Raw genomic sequence first — 16574 nt, 5'->3', positions numbered from 1 at the left:
TATAACGAATTAAAGTGCTTGTGGAGGGAATCACTGCATTAATTCCTAAACATCAGGAAGTCAGATTAACTGAGGATTTTAAACCAATTACGTTACTGAACAGTAACCCTAAAATCATGGCACGCGGGATTTGCTGCAGACTTATGTATAAATGAATACGATAACTGATCGGTACCATGGTGAGTCTAGGCATGAACAGGGTTATCCTCCACAACTTATGTGAATACAGAGCTGTAGCTACTTCTATAGAGGCACTGTAGAGGTAGTATTTGTCAAAAGTTTTAGACACATTAAATCACCAGTGTTTCGTAAACACCATGTAGACAATGGAATATCCAATAAATTTTACTAACCTTACTCGTGAACTTCTCAGTAAAAATTTTACAAATGCGATGATCCGTAGCCACCTGACTAAGTAAATTAAAATAAACAGCTCTCTGAGACAGGGTCGTCTCAATGGCTCTATTTTCCATCGCCATTAAATCTTTGCTTGTAACACTGACCCAGCATTTACGAGGATTTACCATAATTTGTAACAAAATATTGAATGTGTATGCAGATAATGTAGGCTTTCTAATCATGGATGATCATGGAGTTGGGGAAGCTCTACAAATCGTTAATAAATATGAACTTGCCTCAAGAGTAAACGTGAAGAGGAATAAGTTTGAAATTATGAATAAAGGATGCGTTGTTACTATGCAGCATCACTGCCAGCTTATGACACACTCGAAAATTAAATGCTTAGGCATTGAGTTAGAAAGAACATTATATAATAGCTGTTAACTACAAGAATATTCTTACGATTATGTGTGTATGCATAAAGCAACACTATACCAGGTAGATTAATGAAATACAAAAAGTAACCTTTGTCAATGTCTATGTAACATATAAGATTAACAAAGTTGCACAAGTGCTGTTGCTGTCACAATAGATGATGAAATGAATCATGCAAGCTTTAGGATGTTTTGTCATTAGAGAATTATTTATAAAGCTAAGTTGACGCTTTCACACAATCCAGTGTTCGGAAATATTATGAAGTTCGACCTTTATCTTTTATCTTCTTGTGTTTCCTTGTGTGCTTTATTATGTCACCACTCCTCTCACAATCACTGTCGTGTTAGCCACAACGGAGGCGAACCAGGCATCAGTACTGTTAAGGATCTTGACTTAAAACTGACTTGATGTAGTATTAGGTGATTAATAAATCGATAAACACTTATATGTTTTACCTTATATATTAGTATGTGGATTTTACTGTTCATACTTTTCTAAGCAAAGCAAGAAATGACCTCCAAGAAGGGAGTAACAAAACAGGATCGTAAAACTTCACCTTTTTCTTTTATATTAACGGCTCTCTGGCAACTTCAGTGATTCTACGGTTGCTGTTACGTTTCTCCAGTAGATACTTACTTCCCTTTACAAATGTTTAGAATGACCTTTTTTCCTTTTACAAAATTTTTATCAACTGCTAAGTAATTTCACATCTGCCCCACTTTCTGCTGTAAGGGCGAACTTCAGTTCATGCTTCTGACAGCAGGCAGTTGTAATTGTTACAGTGATTATATAATTTACAGATTGATTATAAGGTTTTAAAAATCACAGGTTTGAAGCTATGGGTAACGCATGTATATGGTCCAAGGAAGTACCTTTTACTATGTGAAAAGAGTATAGGAGAGGGTGTGAGGTATTTACTATACTTTTCTTCTCTTGAGAGTTGTGTGTTGCCCAATTGAAAACTAAAACTTGCTATTTATACAAATAATATTATACAAGAATTGCATACAGTGAAAGAAAATACTTGATACTAATTGCTCATATTTGATTTTACATTTATTTTAGTTTATACCGAGCACTGTTTCTATTATTGAGTGCTCTTTGTCACAAATGATGTATTAGGGTTATTCAAGTCCTGATCAGTTGGCGTCACCTGTACCTCAGTTACGATATTCTAGTTTTAGTTTTAGTTTAGTTTTAGTTACGTCATGTTCTGTAGATCATTTTCCCGATTATTTTATCTATATGATGTGGAACAAATCAGATTACAAGACATATATACGCACATGAATAGTGCTAATATTAATATTACTGAAATTTTTAGGTCTACACATGCAACTACATTTAGAGGTACATTTTTTTTTTTACCATTTCTGAAACAGAAACTCGTCCATGGAGTAGAAGGAGTTGTCCAAAAGAAATAATTTTAAGCTGGATTTAAAACTTGATCTGTTACCTGGCAGACACTTTATGTTGTTGGCCAAATGGTCAAAGATTTTTGTTTCTGAATAATGTACTCCTTTTTTAGCAACTGAAAGCTTCAATAACGGATAGGGAAGGTCATTTTTCCCTCTAGTGTTGTACATATGAACATCACTGTTCTTTGCGAATTGAGATGGATTATTTGTAACAAATTTCATTAGTGAATATATGTACTCTGATGGTGTAGTTAAAATACCTAACTAGTTGAAAAGGTGCCTACATGACGACCTTGGATGAAGACCACTAATTATTCTCACTGCTCTCTTTTGTGCAATCAATACTTTATGTCTAAGTGGTGAGTTACCCAGAAACTATTCCATAAGATATTATTGAGTGGAAATATGTAAAGTACATTAGGAGGCTGACCTGTTTATTACCAAGACATTGAGCTGCATTGTTCCCAAGGTCAGTTTTCACGTCGCCACAATGTTTGCGCTAGCTATTGGGTTGTTGTTGATTCTCCGTCTGGTGCAAGTGAATGTGTGCAGCAGTTATGTCAAGCCAGAAACCAATTTTTTGCCTTGAATTTATAAATCACATCCCCAAGATACCACAACGGTTCAGTTGAGGCAGAGTGGAAACTGTAGATGAAGCAAACCTTGGTGTTTCTAAGCAAGACATCAGTTTGGTAAGTGCACCAACGTTTGGAATTCGCTTAGAAATTGTTCACCTTATAGCATTCACCATTGTGCTTTTGATACACCACACATAGTCAGTCTCAGTTGCCTCTTCGTACACCTCCTCAGAATTTTACTTTTATTACACGAATAAAATGTCTTTAAATTTGTTCATAAATATTCGTCATAATTGTCACACTTTCACTTTTCTTATGAGTTTCCTGGTGCTTACATCATCCCGTCGTTATCTTTGTATCAGTAACAGGTAAGTTTGTTGCTGATACACAGGTTTAGACTGTTTTTATACATACATCTATTTATATATATATTCATATACTGTATAACCAAATTGATCCCCCACCCCACCCCATAAACATGGATCTTGTCATTGGTGGGGAGACTTGCATGCCTCAGCAATACAGATAGCCCTACCATAGGTGCAACCAAAACAGAGGTGTAACTGTTGAGAGGCCAGACAATAGTGTGGTTCCTGAAGATGGACAGTAGCCTCTTCAGTAGTTGCAGGGATAACTGTCTGGATAATTGACTGATCTGGACTTGTAACATCAACCAAAATGGCCTTTCTGTGCAGTGCTGGCACTGCGAATGGCCGAAAGCGAGGGGAAACTACAGCCATAACTCTTCCAAAAGGCATGCAGCTCTACTGTATGGTTGAAACATGATGGCATCCTCTTGGGTAAAATATTCTGTAGGTAAAATAGTTTCTTATTTGTATCTGCAGGCGGTAACTACTCAGGAGGACGTCGTTATCAGGAGAAACAAAACTGGCGTTCCATGGCTCAGTGTGTGGAATGTAAAATCCCTTAATCGTCCAGGAAATAGAAAATTTAAAATGGGAAATGGATAGGTTAAAGTTAGATATAGCGGGAATTAGTTAAGTTTGATAGCAGGAGGATTGGGAACTCTGGTCAGGTGAATACAGAGCTATAAATACAAAATCAAAAAGGGGTACTGCAGCAGTAGGTTTAATAATGAGTAAAAACATAGGATCGTGGATTAGTTACTATGACCAGCATAGTGAAAACATTATTGTAGTCAAGATAGAAATGAAGCCAACACCCACCACAGTAGTACAAGTTTATATGCTAACTAGCTCCGCAGATGGGTAGGTGACTGAGGAAATGTATGATGAGATAAAAGAAATTATTCAGATGTTTAAGGGAGCCAAAAATTTAATAGTCATGGGGGACTGGAATTCGATAGTAGGAAAACGAAGAGAAGTCAAGGATGTAGAGGAATATGGACTTCGGGAAGGAATGAAAAGAGAATTTTGCACATATAATAAATTAATCATTGCTGGGAAGGAATGAAAAGAGAATTTTGCACAGATAATAAATTAATCATTGCTAACATTTGGTTTAAGAATCATGGGACAAGGCTGTACACATAGAAGAGACCTGGAAACACAATATGGTTTCATATTGGTTGTATAATGGTTAAACAGAGATTCAGGAAACAGATTTTTAATTGTAAGGCATTTCCAGTTGTGGACTTTGACCACAATGTATTGGTTATGATCTGAAGATTAAAACTAAGGAAACTGAAAAAAGACACGAATTTAAGGAGATGGGACCTGGAAAACTCAAAGAACCAGAAGCTGTAGTGGTTTTCAGAGGGAGCATTAGGGAATGATTGACAAGAACAGGGGAAAGGAATGCAATAGAAGAAGAATGTGTAGCTTTGAGAAACGAAATAGTGAAGGCAGCAGATGATCAAGTAGATAAAAAGACGGCGCTACTAGAAATCCTTGGGTAGCACAAGTGATATTGAATTTAATAGAGGAAAGGAGGAAATGCAATAAATGAAACAGGCGAAAGGGAATACAAAGTCTACAAAATGAGATCTACAGGAAATGCAAAATGGCTAAGTAGGAGTGGCTAGAGGACAAATGAAGGATGTAGATCTAGGGTAGGATTTCTACTGCCTACAGGAAAATTAAAGAGACCATTGGAGAAAACAGAAACACCTGCATGAATATCAAGAACTCAGCTGAAAAACCAGTCCTAAGCAGAGATGGGAAAGCAGAAAGGTGGAAGGAGTATATAGAGTATACAAGGGAGATGTACTTGTGAGCCATGTTATGGAAATGGAAGAGGATGTAGAGGAAGATGAGAAGGGAGATATGATACTGGGTGAATAATTTGATAAAGCATTTAAATAAATGCCTGGGAGTGGACAACATTCCGTTAGAACTACTGATAGCCTTGGGAGAGCCAGCCATGACAAAACTCTTCCATCTGGTGAGCAAGATGTATGAGACAGGCGAGATACCCTCAGACTTCACGAAGAATATAATAAGCCCAAATGTAAGAACACACAAAGCAATACTATCCCTACGACTTCTCGTAGAAGATAGGTTACATAAAGGCAAACCTACGTTTCTAGCATTTGTAGACTTGGAGAAAGCTTTTGACAATGTTGACTGGAATTCTCTCTTTCAAATTGTAAAGGTGGCAGGTGTAAAATGTAGGGAGCGAAACGCTATTTTCAATTTGTACAGAAACCAGATGGCAGCTATAAGAGTTGAGGGGCACGAAAAGGAAGTGGTGGTTGAGAAGGGAATGAGACAGGGTTGTTGCCTATCCCTGATGTTATTCAATCTGTGTATTGAATAAGCAGTAAAGGAAACAAAAGAAAAGTTTGGCGTAAGAATTACAGTCCAGGGCGAAGAAATACAAACTTTGATGTTTGCTGATGACAATGTAATTCTGTCAGAGACAGCAAAGGACTTGGAAGAGCAGTTTAACGGAATGGACAGTGTCATGAAAGGAGGTTATAAGATGAGCATCAACAAAAGTAAAACGATGATAATGGAATGCAGTCAAATTAAATCAGGCGATGCTGAGGAGACCATAAAAGCGGTGGCTCGTTTTATTTTACAGGTTACTATCCCTCTGTGTAGGGGTTGTAATTTTTTTTTTTTTTTATTTTCCAGCAAGGTAAAACAGAGGCCACTACTTCCACCACATCAAGTGGATTTAGTGCTCACGTACTCACACTGAGCCGTGAACTCTTCCCAGTTTATCAATGGGGGATAATTGAGAATTATTATTACTGTTATCGGTGCCATGCGTGCAATGGTCGTGCCAGGCGCGCGATATTGAATTTTTATCCTATCATTAATGGCGCGAGACCTGCACGACCTTGTTGCAACCGTTATAGTTCTTCATTATTCTACTGGGACACTAAGGATGGTTTCACGCAATGAAAGGGGAGAATACACAGATTAAAGGACTCATTTATTTAGCAGTTGAATACTGAACAATTATACAATCAAATGGGGGTGGGGGGAAGAAAGAATTGAGTGCAGCAGCTTGCCCCAACGCTCGTTCATAATAAGCCACGATAGCAGGAGACAAGGAATTTTAGGGACGATTGCCATATTATCAAATGGGGTCCAATCTACTAAAGGAAGGGGTTGTAGGCATGCAACGACCACCACCATGAATCAGCCGAAGACTAAGAAAGATGCTACTGTGGATGAGTCGCTAGGTAGCCTCCTGTAGTAAAGGAATACAGCCAGCAAGACGCGAAACTATTCACATAACTTTGGCTCGCGGTCCGACTACGTTAGCGAAACATGAAGGGGCGCCAGACACTCACCACGTGGCGTAGGACAAAGGGCACAAGTTTTCAAGCTAGGAAGACATTAATTCTGAGTCGAATTTTACACAGGAGGACTGAAAGAGCTACTGTCGGACGAAGTGTAAAAGTGAGCATGAATGTATGCACTTTAGTGCCGTACTGCAAGCTTCTGTGACTCACCAACACGTCTCGCACATTATGCCCGACTGTATAAGGAAAACCCTACAGTCTTGTAACACGGAAAACATTACATAAACAGTAATTGAAGGAGCGCACAGCCGGCCGCGGTGGTCTAGCGGTTCTGGCGCTGCAGTCCGGAACCGCGGGACTGCTACGGTCGCAGGTTCGAATCCTGCCTCGGGCATGGGTGTGTGTGCTGTCCTTAGGTTAGTTAGGTTTAAGTAGTTCTAAGTTCTAAGGGACTTATGACCTAAGATGTTGAGTCCCATAGTGCTCAGAGCCATTTTTTTGAAGGAGCGCACATCAGTACAATGACCTATAAGGTTCCCTCTGGGCCGCAGGGCGCGAATCTACAGTGCACGTCGGCGCTCATGCTTACCGAACTTCATCTTCTGGAAGCAGCACCTCCGGTCTCAGGCACGGTCACACTAGAACTGACTACTGCCCCTTTGTCCACTATCCATCCGCGGAGGGCGGTTGGCGCCCGCCCGCGAAAAACGGGCGCGCACCTGAACTGGCCAATCATAGGGCCGGAATTTCACAGGGAGGCGACCTCGCGACGTTAAAGTTGAGAAGAAATATCAGTTACAAGGCTGGTAAGGCAGGTTGGGGAACTGAGAACAGGAGAAACTTTGGCCACTACTGAACTTTCAAACTCAACCACGTGCTACCCTGGCGATCGGAAAAGGAAAGGAAACGGGGAGCCATCATGGCTGCTAGGAAGACTGCTGCCCTCACCCATAAATAAAGAAAATTCCTGGCGCCAAGCTCCTCTCACAGATCAGTGCGAGACAAGCTGTAAAAATCGTCAAATAAATCAGGCAACCCATAGAAATTATTAATATTACCTGAATTATTAGTTTACCGAATACCAGAATGCGTGGATTAGAAATATGAAATGCGAGCACTGAATGGTGAATGAAGTGCACGTCTTTCAACTAGATTAGGAAATGAGACACTTAAAGTACTAGATGAGTTTTGATATAAGGGAAGGAAAATAACTGATGGTGGTTGAAGAACAGAGGATATAAAATGTACACTAGCAATGGCAAGAAAAGTGTTTCCGAAGAAGATAAATTTCTTAACATTGAGTATAGATTTAAGAGTCAGCAAGTCCTTTCTGAAAGTATTTGTATGCAGTGTAGCCATTTATGGAAGTGAAACATGGATGATAAACAGTTTAGACAAGAAGAGAAGCTTTTGAAATGTGGTGCTACAGAAGAATGCTGAAGATCAGATGGGTAGATCACATAACTAATGAGGAGGTTCTGAATAACATTGGGGAGAAGAGAAGTTTGAGGCAGAACCTGACTAAAAGAAGGGCTCATTTTCTAAGACACATTCTGAGGCAAGTTTGAGGCAGAACCTGACTAAAAGAAGGGCTCATTTTCTAAGACACATTCTGAGGCACCCAGAGATCCGAAATTTAGTACTTTAGGGAAGCATGGGAGGGGGGAAGGAGGAGTAAAAATCGCAGAGGGAGACCAAGAGATGAATACATTAAGCAGATTCATAGATATGTAGGTTCCAGTAGTTAGTCAGAGATGAAGAGGCTTGCACAGGATAGGGTAGCATGAAGAGCTGCATCAAACCAATCTTTGGACTGAAGACCACAACAACAACAACATAAACATTGATTTACTTTACACATTCATGTTACGATAAGCTCTTATTGTGCATTAAATTTAATGAGGGGAGTCTGTTGGCAAGAGGAGTATATATGACCAATTCAATTCCTAGCCTCTGTGTCGAGGCTGGTGAACCACTACTTGTTATCTGGTGGCTGGTCCTCAACATGCCTGATGTGTGCAGCTAACTCTCACGTCACAATCAGTGGCATTTCATACTATTGCTAGCCCTCCTGTAGCCCAACTATCTCGAAATAGGCCATGAGCAACAAAGCCAAATGGCATTCACCTGTGGCAGGACTTAGTGGCTCTTTGTGCAAACAGTATCTGGCTGGTGTTTCTAAATCTATGTTTTACAAAATTTTAGCCAAGCACTGTCACTGTGTGGTCAAATACACTGTTGGTTCTAAGCAGGGTAATCCCATCAGACGTGCTATTTCCAGACTTTGTAGTCAAGATTCGCTTACCTGGTACATTTACAGTGTATGATGCTGAGCTATATGCGATCTTAAAGCACTGGAGAAGATGTGATGCTTTCCTGCTTATCTGCACTGACTCTTTAAGTGCCTCTCAGACTATCTATCAGCCAGCTGGAAAGTATCTTCAGCTGATTCATGATATGCTTTCCCACTTACAGAGACAGGTTACGATGTGTCATTCTGCTGGGTACCAGGGCACACGAACATTCAGGAGAATGAAGCAGCAGATACAGCCTGTTTGGAAGTTACATTTTCGAAATGTGCTGCCCTGTCCACACAGTTGCCTTGTTATTGAGGAACACCACGCATCTGTGGGAGGAGGAGTGGTTAGGGTTGGAGACCGACAAGATGAGGCCTGTGGAACCAATGACATAACCGTGGTGTTCCTCATTCTGGCCGCTGTGCAGGGAGCAAGTACTTTTGATGCACCTCCAGAAAGGATACAGTTGTCTGATGCATTGAAGACCCACAGGCATGCAGTGCTTGAGGTCTATGGATTTCTCTATGCCACATAAAAAGTGTATGTAGTTCATACCAAATCCTTGATGGCCAAAACGCACTTACCACTGCCCTCTCTTTAGGTTATGATGAATCGAATGTGATTCATCATTTTTTAAGATTCTGTGTGATGTCTGGCGTTCTCAATAGGGTCTTAGGTATAAGATTTTGAAGTGTTCCTAGGGCGGTTATTTCATTGTTCATTTTACAATTGATCATGTAAGCACATTAGTCTCTTCCACTATTTTAGATGTTGCATGGTTATCGTCTATGTATTTTACTCACACACTGCCTGAGACATCTGTTTTTTGCTGTTTTGTGTGACAGTGTGAGTGACTGAGTCCCAGGATGCCTTCAGTTTCCTTTTTTAATTTAATTTTGGTGCATGCTTCTTACAACTGATAACCACACTTGCACTATTTTAGTTGAGTACAGGCGCTGATGAACACGCTCTTGATCGCCCTGTACATCCACCACCGCCATTACCACAATTAAATATTTTTAAAAAATGTTCTTCAATTTACATTGGGCATAATATTAAGGCACGATTTTTGGTACTTTGAAGAGATTGGTGAATTGTGTTTCTTTGTTTGGCAAGTGAGTACCCTGGTTTCACTAAACTTATGGTGTTGTTAAAGCAATAACTGATAGAAGATACTGATACTTAGATTCAAAAACGCCTACAGAAGAATTTGTTACAAAATCTACTTCTAAATTGTTCTTCAGTAGTACAAGGATGAGACAATATCAACATAAGATAGTTTACTACTAGAAAAACACCTTTGTTAAAGTACTATGGAAATATGCCAGTGTAGATGTATATTAAAATTTGTACTGAAATGCTCTCTAACACTTATCTAATTCCTATTCATACTAAGTACAAGTTTAATACATGTGGCTCAAATACAAAGCGACAGAGTTAACTCGTATTGTTCTGCCAAAAAAATGTTTTCATCCACTACTGGTATTGGTTGCACCTCTCAACAAGAAAATCTTCACTATGTGGACTGTATGATCCTCATTGTAAGGGTCATGCTATCTTTTGCATAGCAAAACACGTTTGCCCACTTTTACTTACTCTTGTAACTACGAGAATTCATATCGCTAGTTCTTCTTCTTTATATTATGAGTACTAATGTAACACGGAGCGTTGCACTTAACCTCTCTCTTATAAAATACTTAAAAATGTAATTTGCATAAACATTTCACCATCTACTAGTGGTTGCATATGCTAATCTTTGTGAAATATTTATGTGTACATCATTTATAGGGGGAAAGACGAATGTTAAATCTTCTCTTAACAGCTAAATACAGTATACTGATCAGCAAAAGCATAAGTTATAATATTTTATGTTAGTACATGCTTCAGTCAACCATACAGAACTCACCACACATGCATCAGGACTAGTATGTTTTCCTACATTACGTTCATGATTGCTTTCCTATTAACAGTAAAGACCATTCACGCTTTTCTCGCTGCTCTACACATCATTTGTCATCACTCATATCTACACATTTAAACATAACCACATTTTCTACCAGTGTGGTCCTCCCAGTACCTACCACTGCATGCATATATCATCTCCTGTCATTTAGGACATACACTTTCATCATTCCCATATATCTAATACTAAATAAACTATATAAGTGCTAATCACTCATATATAAGTACAATATTTGAGCTGTTTAAGAATGTACTATTCTCCATTTTTGTAAAACATTATTCTCATACCTTGAACAATCTATAAGTACTAGAACTGAGTTCATTGAGATACAATCCGGGTAGTGAAGTTACATATTATGCTTCTGAGCATTGGCAACATGGTATTAAAACATCTTGCATTTACAGAACTTTAGTTGATGTTCTTAAAGATCACACTTATTTCTCCCCACTTTAGTTGTAGCATTTAGTCATATTACCTTTCATAAATCATAGTTAACAATTGTTGTGGTTAATGTAAATATTATAAATAGTATACTATTAGGTAGCTAGCAGAGTGGTGCATATCCTCTTTTGTACATCTTTTTTTTCCTCTTTCCTGCTCTCCAGTTTACTTCTTCAACCTAAGCCTAAAAATTTATATTTTCATATTTATACGTCTTTTTATTTGTCTTCGGTTGTCACTAACTGTTATTTGAACCTGGAAAGAGGATATTTTGTTCTACACCATTTGGCTTTAACAAACAAACTTCATAATAATCAAAATATCCACGGGTGTTCTGCCGGTCTATAGTGTCCAATGGGCACAATATTTAGGCGATCATACATGTCGCCATCATCAGGTGAACTGACGGACTGAGCTCCTGTGAACGTGCCGGTATGGAGATCCGTACGCTATGGCTGCTCAGAGGAAACTGACCGGCAGCACACCCGTGGATATTTTGATTATCAAATACGCCAGGAGAAACTCAAGAATCACAAACTTCATAATGTCGTAGTGTGGGTACAATCACTGTATCTTTATTAAATTGGGTTGACGCAAAAGATAACACCAAGAGTGCAGCTATTGTGTATGGCCCTACATATAGTAGTTGCCATTTAGTTTCTTTAGTTTGGTGGATTTAGGGTGTGTGCGTAAGAGTGTTTCCTCTCTGACTTGAAGAGAGCACATGTTCTTTAATCTTTCATCATACATTTGTTTTCGTTTCTCTACTCTTGCATTAAGGGTTGTTAATGCCTGACTGAACTTTTCTTCTTTTGGGCACTTGCAGTAGAGGTTTGACATCCTTGTCAATTTCAATATTTTCAAACATCATTTTGGTTGGTGTGAATCCCCTGGAGGAGTGTGGAAGATCATTTACCTTTTGCTGAAATGGTGTCAAATATTCTATCCAGTTTGTTTGTGAGGACCATATGTCCCAACGAAACTGTTAATCTCCTTGAATAGCCTCTGTGCAGGACTTGCTTCTGGATGGAAACTTGAAACTAGAACATGTTTTTTCTGTTGTTCTGTCAAAAATTCTCTCCATTTACTACTTGTTAAGTTGATAGCACTATCAGCTAATATTACTACCGTCTTACCAACTCTCAGTAAATAACTATTTGCACTCATTCTGATAATAGGTGTCGAAGTCACTGTTTTAACAACATCATATCATATAATGGAATTATATACTTCATTTCGCCCATAGCTTGTGGTAGGGCGCCAGGAGTGTCTGGTGACACCAACTCCAGTGGTTTAATAGGAATTATTAGATTTAGTTCTGTTAAACTAGGTCGATTAGGGCATTTCACCTATTGACAAATGACAAATTTTCTTACGAGTCGACATACCCTGCATCAGACATCAAGAAAATAACAGGATGAAACGATCTTGTCTGTGCACTCTGACACCAAATAGTGCCCCTAAGCATGGTGGATGTATTTGATAAAGTCATCGATGTATGTATCAGGTGAACATATGCATCATCGGGATGATTCTGCTGTGCGACGATGATACTCCTTGGTGCAGAGTATACTACATGCCCAGTTCTTCACAGTTATCTTCATAGAGACTCCACTTTACATTCGGCCAACATGCATCTTCTTCCCGTAATTTACTCATATTTCGACACACCCTTAAGTAGTGTGGTTAGTGGGTGCTGTCATACATGAGAAAAATACGAAAATCGGAAGTTTGCTCTGTCAACTCACTGAATTCGTGTAAGCCTTGAGCAGGCGTGAAACTAGATCTGATATAATATTCTGCTCTACTTTTCTGTATTCTATCTCGAAACTGAACTCTTGAATGAAAAGACACCAATTGGCAATTCACCTGTGTAACAATTTGCAGGTTAGTAGAAAGGACAGGGCTTGATGATCGCAAAACACTTTTATGTGTTTACCTCATAAATAATACTCAAATTTCCTACATGCCCAGCGACTGCTAAGGTTTCCTGTTCTGTTACCAAATAAGATGTTTCACATTTCTTTAAAGTTTCACTTGAGAAACTAATCACACAACAGTAGATTTTCCGTCAGTTTTACTGTTTTGAAATGGGCATGCCCGCACTCCCTGTAATGAAGTGTCCATGCAGAGACAAAAGTGTATCACAGTGACGTGACAGACTAGTACTGACTAGATATTCTTTAATTGCATTAAAATCATTCTGGCAATACGCTGTCCACAACCACATATCGTTCTTTGTCAACAGGTTTAACAGAGCACCCCTGTTTACCAATTGATTTGGCAAGAACTATCTGATAAAGGACGTTAATTGTAAAAATACTTTGAGTTGTCTCCTATTTTGCGGTGCTGGAAAATTTCTTGTTACCTGATCTTTCCTTTGTCTTGCATTAATCCTTTTGAGGAAATAATGTAATCTAAAAATTTTATTTTCTGAAGACTAAAGTCAGACTTTTGTAAGCTTACTGTGGCATTAACACTTTACTCAGCAATTCCAGGTGTTCGTTCCATGTTGTGGTGGCATCCATTAGGCCATTTACATACATGGTCAGTCTACATAGCAACTCTGTACCCAACACTGGATCCAGGGCTGCTATGAGTAGCCCTGGAGTGGCATTCAAACCAAAGGAAAGTACACAGTATTGGTAACTTCTACCTGTAAAAACGATTGTTATATATATTTTTACTGTCTGGACGAAGTGCTATCTACCAGTATGAAGCATACAAATTTGTGCTAGTTAAGTACTTTACATTGTGAATTTTTAGCAATAGTTCACATAAATTTTGTGGCTTTGTCCTAACTAGAACAATGATCTTGTTGATTTGTCTGGCAACTAAAGCTACATAGACACTGCCATTCACCATCATGACTGCTGTCATTCAGTTTCATGACTGTCTGAAGAGGGCTATAATATGGTGACTGTGAAGGTTCAATTATTTCCCAATTTCCATGGTACTGCTTATGAAGAGTGACGAAAAGTTTGATGGTAACACACCTCCATCTTATACAGACAACATTCTACACTTGACCTTTAATCCCTTAATCCTACATTTATCTCTCATCACTTCAAAAAGTTTACCTTTAAACAAACAGGCTTATGTGAGAAACGAGGTGAATAAACCGATTTTTTAAAAAAAGTGTAAGAGGTTCACCACCCTGCTGGAGCAAATGTAATGTAAATGTAACTTGCTGGAACGACAATTCACAGGCGCTGCCTGAGAAATAAAATATATTTGCCCCTGACAAAAGACAGTTGAAATAGAGTTGCAGTCTCTGCCGCAGTTGGAGTCACTTGCTGCTGCAGTGTAATTGTAGTCTGTTGCTGGTACAATGCAGTTTATAGTTAGTAGTTGTTAAAGTCACAGTGCAGAACAAATTGTAAAATGTTATTATATGGAATTGAATAATAATTGTGATCAGCCACAGAGCTAAATGATACCATGGAATGAGATGGTGATGAACAAATGAATAATTGTTAATATAATGAAAAATCAACAGCGTAATTAAGTCAACCATCTATTGTAAGGTAAATTTTATTATTTTTATTGGCATGTACGTAGTTAAGTCACTTGTCTGAGATGTTTCAATCTTTCTTTTGACCCAGATTTGTAATATATTCAGTTATCCCGTGTAATGGATTGTAGATTTTTATCAATAACGTAAAAAATATTCAGATTATAATTATTTTTACCAGTCAACTATAAAACTATAATTTTCCCTTAAGTCATTGCCAGTCCCAATTCAGTCATTTATCTAAGTTAAAATATTTCAGAATTTTTGTTAGATCATAGTCATGTGCTCTTTAGTAATCAGACGACTAGCTGTGCAGCTGTGTCACTAAGTAAAGTCAGTTTTACTAGTAATTCAGATCTCAGATAAATGTTATCCATCGTTAGTAGATAGGCCAGCATTGCACTAAGCTGTGCCGTTTACGAGTAGATAAATAGGCAGCGTTATCCGGTGACATCATCATGAGGTAAGAATTTTCCAGTTTATTTCTCATGGACAGATTCAGATTGATTTCACAGGGCCATGGCGTAGCGCTGCTTACGTCAAAATTTATCAGTTTTTCATGAGATAAGATTTATCAGTTTTCATATGTCAGAATTTAATTATCCAAATTTAATTATTTTTATTTTTTATTTTCTCTCTGGGAATGTTACACATCATTATTTTTTATATATTTTTTATTTATATGGGAAGGTTAGAAAAGAGTTGTTCGTAATGCTTCAAAGACATTGTCAAAATCGCTAATGGAGATGTGACAGCAGAATAATGAATGGAGAACTCCAGCAAAATTTCTAATAGGGTACACTTAAGATCTTCTTGTTTTTGCGGGTAAATACCATGGTAATTGCGCCAGACGGTTTTTCAATCTGATGTTGCAGTTCACGGTGGCATACGACGACCAAGAGACCACCAAGAGAAACACAACTGAGTTGTTGAAACTGGTGCTGTAATACTGAAGAACATTAGATCACCAGACGTGTTCTTGGTTAAAGTTGGAAAGCGACAGTGAAAGAGTCGCTGAATTTACTTCTTAGAATGATTTATTTGCTCAAAAGAGCAAGGAGAACATACAAAGGTAAAGATGACTACCAACTGTCTTTCACATTCCATTATATCAGCTGCAGGACCAAGATCCTATTTGTCTAATATACTGATAGATCTTGATAAAAAATATAGATCAAGAGATCTTGCAGATGTACTGTCAGCTTTTGAATCAACCTTATAATTTTACCAAACAGTTTAAGTATCCAGTATGCAAATAGCGGTAGAAGTCAGCAAGATTGTGTTCAACAATAAAGACGTCCATATTGGCAAAATTAATAATAAACATTACCAATTACTGTGTAAACAAACCTTTTGTCCTCTATTTAACATTATTCTATTTATCGTATGATTTCCAAAACTTTTATTTTCATGTATGCAATTTGTATTAAACTGATAAATGGCGATATTCACTTATCAGCAAGGGTTGTTGTCATATTCTTAACCTTTTTGAAACAAGCCCATATAAATTGATCTGATGGAATTAAATTTGAACTTCAATAAGGATAGAAGGTGAAGCAGTGAATTAAAATTTGTGCCACAGCTGGGACTTGAACCTGGGTTTCCTGTTTACCTGGCAATGTGATAACCTCTACACCACTTTTTGTTTTTTTTTCTTTCTTTTTGTAATGTTTTCTGCATTTGTTAGTTTTTTTCTCTGTGATAAGAAACGGAAGCTATAGGAAAAGGGAAACATTATTAACCTTCCTTGTATACATAAGGAAGCTAGCAAAGAAAAGTTTTCTCTATTAAAAAACATGTAAACTTGTGCCTCTATATTTCATATATAAGATCCCCTATGCTCTGTCATGGAGTATGGGACTTCATCATCATGATATGAAAAAGAAATGTTCATCGATCCATCAGATATA

Source organism: Schistocerca cancellata, chromosome 7, assembly GCF_023864275.1.
Source record: "Schistocerca cancellata isolate TAMUIC-IGC-003103 chromosome 7, iqSchCanc2.1, whole genome shotgun sequence".
NCBI classification, from domain to species: domain Eukaryota; kingdom Metazoa; phylum Arthropoda; class Insecta; order Orthoptera; family Acrididae; genus Schistocerca; species Schistocerca cancellata.
The sequence above is the reverse complement of the archived record's forward strand: the minus strand, read 5'-3'. Positions refer to the sequence as shown.